Consider the following 7,338-nt stretch of genomic DNA (forward strand, 5'->3'; position numbering starts at 1 on the left):
ACTTTATCATCTCTCTATTACCCTATACATATTTTTTAATTCACTAAATGCCAGTGTGGAATGTAGGGATTGAACCCATGACCTCATAGTCTCCATCGAGCAACCTTACCAACTCTCTCTCTTTCTTTTTTATCGTAATTAGCTTACCATCACTAATTTCACTAGATGCCAAATTGGACTGTAGGGGTTGAATCCATGACCACTTGGTCTCCATTGGGCAACCTTACCAACTAAGCTCCATCCATCTAGGCTCTCTCTCTCTCTCTGCCTCTCTCTCAAGGATGCAAGAGGATATACAAATGTATAACCGCTCTTCTAGCGATGAAAAAGATCCGAACCAAATTGGGAAGTTACTTCGACAAATGTGTAATAGTACCGAATTGCTTATTGCAAATGGTGTCTCCTTATGGCCCAACACTAATGGTTTACATGTAGAAAACATAATGAAAATAGTGTAATTGACTATGTGTTATTTTCTAAAGGTATTTTGGATCGTATACATAAATGTTGAGTAAACAAGCTCAATCGGATTCGGATCGGAGTTTGGATCAAACAACCGGATCGGTGTCTGGAACCAGGAGCCGGATCGAAGAGTTGGATTGTAATCCGAATTAGTATTAACCGGTAGGTCGTTAGAGGCCTACGAAATACAGCCTAGTATGTTGGCATATGGGAGTCTGTGTCAGTCGTGTTGGGAATTCGGTCCCTTCGGATCGGACGAGCCGAAGGAAGGAACCAGAACGGATGCAACAACCAGACCAGACCGGAAGGTATCCGGATGGATCCGGTTCACCCAGGGTCATATATGCAAATATGTTTCGAGTGTGCCTGTAAAGGCCATATTTGTAAATAGTCTTAAAGTCATATAAGTATAAATATGACGTAGGGCAATCACTTTGAAAAAATAATGTTGTTAGTTGTATCATTGTTGTGCATAGAGAGAGAGAGAGAGAGAGAGAGAGAGAGAGAGAGAGAGAGAGAGAGAGAGAGAAGAGAAGTTGAACCAATTTTTGTTGTAACCGCCGGTTGGCGAAGATACAGAGCTCGAGGTTGTTGCCTCAGAGTCTTCAATTGTACTCTTTTCTCCTATAGTGATAGTTAGAGTCTATGGGCTCCCGTGGTTTTTCTCTATCAGGGTTTTCCACGTAAACATCATGTGTCCTCTCTATTGTTTATAGAAGTGCATCAATCTCCATTTCAGTTTGTTCTCTTCCATTGGTTCTTTAAGACTCGGTTGTGACCAAGCGTTATTTCCATACAAGTCGCTCGTATGAGCATTGAAGTACATGTTAGTACTTCTGTCAATCATTTTATAGACTTGTATAAAAGTGCTCACTGAGCACATTGTATGTACAGAGTGTTATTATTTTGAATTGAGTTTACTTCTCTGTTTTCTCTGTCTCTCCCGCGTACTTTCTTTGTGTGACTAAGCTTTCCATTAAACATGTGCATATTCTTTGTTGCTATTCGGTGAAGCCGGTTTCATCTACAAGCTTCCGTACGCTACTTTTTACATGGTATCAGAGCATGAGGGTTGAGAACCTTTGCTGCCAACATGTGATTTCCATAGACGAACCCTAACTTCTAGAAAAGCACAGACTGAAAAGAAAAGAAATGGATAGAGGGATGGCAAGCTCGCTCCTAACGGAGAAACTCGACATGAATAACTACGCATCTTGGTCTTACAAGATGCGCCAATATCTACTTGGACACGGATACTGGAGCTATGTTGAGGGAGTGAACGAAGTAGCATTGGATCTGGCACACAAGGACTTCCCATGATGGGAACAAGGACCATGCCGAGTGCGATATTGTACTGTCTTGGGTCCTGTGTGCACGACCAGATGCTCAACGACATCAAGGATACAAAAATGCCAAAAGAAGCTTGGGAGAATCTGAAGAAGATTTTTGCGGCAAGCACAACGGCCCAAAAGTTGTAGCTCGGTCAAGAGCTCAACAATATCCAACAGCGGGACATGTCAGTTACTGACTACAACACCAAAATAAAGGAGATCTATGACGCGCTAAGAAGAAATGGTCCAGATCTCCCTTGGTGGTCTAGCACAATGGTACGGGCCAATCCGGATGGCGATTTGCACCCGGGAGAAACCACTGTCCTTCTTCGGTTTACAATCGATGCTGATGGTCGAAGAAAACCATGGGAGTGGGTTGAGGACCACTCAACCAGATGTTGTACATGGAGGCGGATCGGCCCCGTGGGCATGGGGGATGAGGTGGGTTGGCACACAATAGTGATGGCCGACAAGAGTAGAACCAGAGGCACAGAGATAGTGTCAACAACAGTTCCAGACCCTCCACAAGCAAGGGCAGTCAAATCGGGGCTGGAAACTGGCAAGGAAAAGCCGACACAGAATGTTGGTATTGTGGCAAGAAAGGCTACCGAGAGAGCGAGTGCTAGAAGAAGCGCTCCAATTTGGACAAATCCGGATCCGACAAGACTGGACAAGGGAATCGACAAAGCTCACACTATGCCAAAGGATAAGAAGAATCCGAAACTGGAAAAGGGCCAACCTTTGTGATGAAACACAAGGCAAACTCGATCGAAGGAAGTGTAGTATGTTGATTCCGGAGCATCTAATCACATGAATAGCCACAAAGAGTGGTTCTCGTTTTTGGAAAATCCGGAGCAATCGGGAGTTGTCAAAACCGGAGACGACACTCCTCACCCAATCGAGCATGTCAAAGAAGTTCCCTCGAGTCATGTTGGACAAAAGGGAAAGTTAATGAATGTTTTACGTGTTCCATCCATAGATTGACATATTCGCATTTGTGGGGTTTCCCATTCGAATGCAAACAAATACGAATACGAATGGGTAGTCAAGTATTCGTTAATTAAAATAAGTTTCATAAACTCTCTTGACACTATAATCTATTAATGAATAATTGTTTTTTTTTTGGCGAAATACATTTATTTAAATAAATAAATAAATTTTTATATTTATTTTACAAAACGAATGGTTTTTTAATATTCTTGGGGCCATTTTGTATTCTCGAATATTGAGAATATTGCACATGGAGAATATCACGAATATCACGCATGTGTCAATCTATGGTTCCAACAATCACAAAGAACCTAGTGTCAATCGAACAGATCGTCGACCAGGGGGTGCAAGTGTAATTTACGCACCTCGGGTGCTTCATCGAGGAAGAGGGCTAGATCATCGCGCAAGGGCGTCAAGACGAGAGGATGTTTATCCTCGACACCAATGACACCGACACTGGTCTATTTGCCAAAGGACAAAAAGTCGAGTCAGACATTGATTTATGGCACAAGCGAATAGGCCACGTCAACTACCAAAGGCTTCAAGATCTACAATCGAAACAAGTTGTTTCCGGATTGCCGAAATTTAGTGGCCGGTGTCGTGAAAATTTTCGGCAATGGTGTGAAAATTGTGTGCAACGAACGAAATCGAGAAGGTGCAATGTGCATGTGTGAAAGGGGTGAAGGCACGCATATGCTAGCATGTTGTAAATAGGACTGAAATGAGAATGATAAAAGAAAAGCTAGATGCAAAGTTAAACATGTGCACGTGTGATGTGCACTCAATTGTAAATATAAAAATAAGACTAAAGCCTAATAACATTTAAGTACATACATAGGGGTGGAACAAGGCTTGAACCTTGCACCTCCAAGATAAGAGACAAATTAACTTACCACTAAAGCCAATGCAAAGTGCTTTAGAATTTGTATATTTTCTTTTCATATTCAATATTTTGTAGGAAGCAAACATATAGAAACAGTGGGCACAAAAACCATGGTTTTAGCCCATGGTTTTAGCTCGTGGTTTTAGCCCATGGTTCCGTGGGTTTAGCCCATGGTTTTTGCATGGAGAGACCTATAAAATCCTATAGTTGGGCTTGTGTTGGGAAGGAAATGATGTAAGTAAAAAAGAAACTTTTAATCAAAGATCTGAGTTATCCTAATGGTGATGTATCTTGTCTCGTAAAACTAAAGTAAAGGGTTCAATCTCTCTCTCTCTCTCTCTTCATCCATCTATCTATCTTCAATACTTTCTCGCTTACGCTGCTAAAAACATCAAATCCTTCCGGTCCAGGACCCCGATGGTCCCACTTCATTTCGCGAACACGCGAGGATTTCCTCGACATCTTACTTGGTGAACCCGACATGAAGAAGTGGTAGGAAAGATCAAGAGGAGGATCGACCAATACTTGGAGATGACATCCTCAAGCAATCAAGTGGGAGGATTCGAACAAATGGTGAGATCTTGGGACAACGATGCGAGCGTGGAGAAGGTCGTCAATCGTGTCGTGGAGGTCGAGGGTCAATTTGATGGAAGGAACATTACGAAGTTCCTAGATGTATACAAAAGGGAGATGAATTGTTGAGAGATCAAGCTCAACTTAGTTAGTTAGTGACCACTTTGCCGTTCGGGTTCCGGTTGTGTTTCAACTGGCCGCTCTTGTTCTGCTTGTTCTTAGCCGGCTAAGGAAGGTCGCACATGCCTTACCAGTGCGTTTTGGGGCTTGCCGTTTCTTGACCCGCCGGTATTGCCTGTTGTGCAGGGGCTTCTGAGACCGGTTCCTCCCTTGGCGTGGGATTCTCAGTGTGGGGTAAAGGCGTTCCATCCTTCTGTGGGTCCGAACGCTTCCCAGCTGATTCTGCGGTGCTCGTCGTCGGCCGCCGCTAGAGGTGCTCCGTAGGTTCTTCCTCCGTTTCCTCCTCCTGAGTCCCGACATTCATTCTTGCCGCCAGGGTGTCCGTTTCTTGCTGCACCGGTCGACGGAGTGTGCTCTTCAGGGGCCGTGCTAGTGTCTCCTCCTGCGTGTCCGTCGGCTGCTTCCGGATGGCGTGCTCCTTCGCTGCCTACTCCGTGTCGGCTGTCTTCCCCTTAGTGGTCTTGGTGGCCAACAGCTACTGTCATTTTGAAGCAGCTTTCGGGGTGTCGTCCGTTACTCTTCCCCGCTTCTTGGTCTGGACGGGCTCGATAGGTGGCGCCAATAGGGTGAGCCATTGCGCCACTGCATGCCATATTTTCCAGCCTTCTTTGGCTTCCTTACCTCTTATGGTGTCAATAGCCGCACACAATCCGTCAGCGATCAGCACCGGCCAATCCACCTTGACCCCTTCGTATGTTGCAATGATCAAGCCTGCTCGGTTCTGAGGCATAACGGGGGGTTGAGGGTATACGTGGCCGAACTCACGGAGTACACGGGAAATTTCTCGGAATAACATATCTTCTCCACCTTGTGTCCTGTAGCCCTTGCTGGCCAGAGAATACTCGCCGAAGTATTTGATGAGCCGTTCGGAGGTAGGGTTGTCAATAGTATAGATGCCCCCCTCCGGAAGGCCTGTTAGTGCCCGAATCACTTCCTCCGTGATCAGCTCGGTGTCAATTTCTTTGATGATCTTGTCGACTTCCTTGTGTAGTGGTGCTTCCATGATTGTGAGGAACCCCTCCAATCCGTGTTGTCGTAGCCATTTCTTGGCGGCCTTAGAGAGAGTCTGGCAGTCCATGTCTACGTCGAGGTCAGACAGCGTTGGTGAGGGTTGTGTATGAGGAAGCTCTGTGTGAGGGGGCTCTGTGTGAGGAAGCTCTGTGGGTGTTGGCTCTCTTTTGATGATCTTCAAGCGCCTGTGTGCGTTTGTGCTCCTTGGTTTGCAAAAGAAGAAGGTCTCGATGCGAGGGGGGTTTTCTCTTTGTATCTTGGCGCCTTTTTCGAGCCTACGCGTGTGCAAGTCGTGTACTATAATAGCATTACGTGCCATGTGGCGGTGGTTTAATGCCCTATTCATAGCCCCCTCGTACCTTTTCGAAGTGCCTCTTTACTCCTCGTTTGCATGGCCATTCACACCACTCCTTTGCATGATTTCTTTGATTCATTTCGATTTTTTTTTGTTTTTTATTTATTTTTTATTTTTAATATCAATTGTTAGGTTAATTCGTCTCCGGTCCTCTCGGACCCTTACTCGAATGAGGAATCTTGCCGGCCTCGTGACGGTTTGTCGTCCTCTTATCCAACCCGTGTGCCGGCTCTTTGTCCCCCTTACCGGCTTCGTTGTTGCCGATTGCTAATCGGGTTGCCGTTGTTTCCAGTATGCCGGTATCTGGTTCGGCATTGGCCTTTCCTTGTTCAAATGGGTTCCTCAGCATGGGTTCCTTGTATGGATTTAGTCGAAATCCGTTGACCCACTTACCCAGGACTTCGTCGGCAAGTGTCCCTAATTGGTAGAATCCATTGAACTCCCGTGTGATCCAGTACGGTCCGGTCCACCGAAACCGTAGTTTCCCCGGCATCTTTCCCATCCGGCTCTGGAACACTAGTACCATCTTGCCGATTCCAAACATCTTTTCATTTCCTTTTCGGTGGCGATCCACAAACGCCTTTCTTCGCCGCTGCTCTAGTTCCAGGTGCATGATACTCGCTAGTCGGTGTTCTTCTAGTTCACACAGAGCTGCTAACTGAATTGCCTCCGATTCCTTATCGTTTAATCGTTCCCTAATCTGAATCCGTAAGCTCGGGACCTGGAACTCTACTGGCATGACGGCCTCCAATCCGAATGCTAGCCGGAACGGTGTGGTTTGGATGCTTGTTTTGTAGGTTGTCCGGTAAGCCCAGAGTGCGTTGTGCAACTTTGTATCCCAGTCTGTCTGGTTTTTGTTGACGATTTTCCGAAGGATATTTTGTAGCGTTTTGTTCGTCGACTCGGCTAACCCGTTTGCTTGTGGATAGTATGGCGTGCTCCGTTTATGCACCATGGCATAGAACGACGTCAAGCTTTCCACCACTTGGTCAATTATTAGCTCGATCGGGCATCCATACCTGCACCAGATGTATTCATACAAGAATTTCGCCGTCGACGCCGCGGTGTTGTCGCGCAAGGCTTTGGCTTCTACCCATTTCGTGCAGTAATCCGTAGCTACGATCACATACCGGTTGCCGGTTCTCATTGTCGGTGGTTTGAATGGACCCACAAAATCCAACCCCCATTTCTGAAATGGTTCTAATAGCAGTTCCGGCTGGTGCGGCATCATAGCTTGTTCGGTTGGCTGGCCCATTCGCTGACATAGATCGCATTCTTTAGCATACCGGACCGCGTCTTTCAATGTTGTCGGCCACCATAGGCCACTCTGCCATATCTTCCTTGCCGTAGCATCTCCAGCGTAATGGCCTCCGGCGACTCCGCAATGTGCTTCTCGTAGTATTATATCCTTCTCGTCGCTACGCACCGCCCGTCGCCATATACCGTCTGCGCCTTTGTGGTATAGGCTAAGCGTGTCCCGTAATAAACAGAAGTGCCGTCTTTGTACCGCCAGGCGTTTCCTCTCGTCACGGTTCATCTCCTCCGGAGGCAAT

Source organism: Azolla caroliniana, unplaced genomic scaffold (genome assembly GCF_043228905.1).
Source record: "Azolla caroliniana isolate FFs.n. ecotype wild unplaced genomic scaffold, voAzoCaro1.0.p SCAF_14, whole genome shotgun sequence".
NCBI lineage: Eukaryota > Viridiplantae > Streptophyta > Polypodiopsida > Salviniales > Salviniaceae > Azolla > Azolla caroliniana.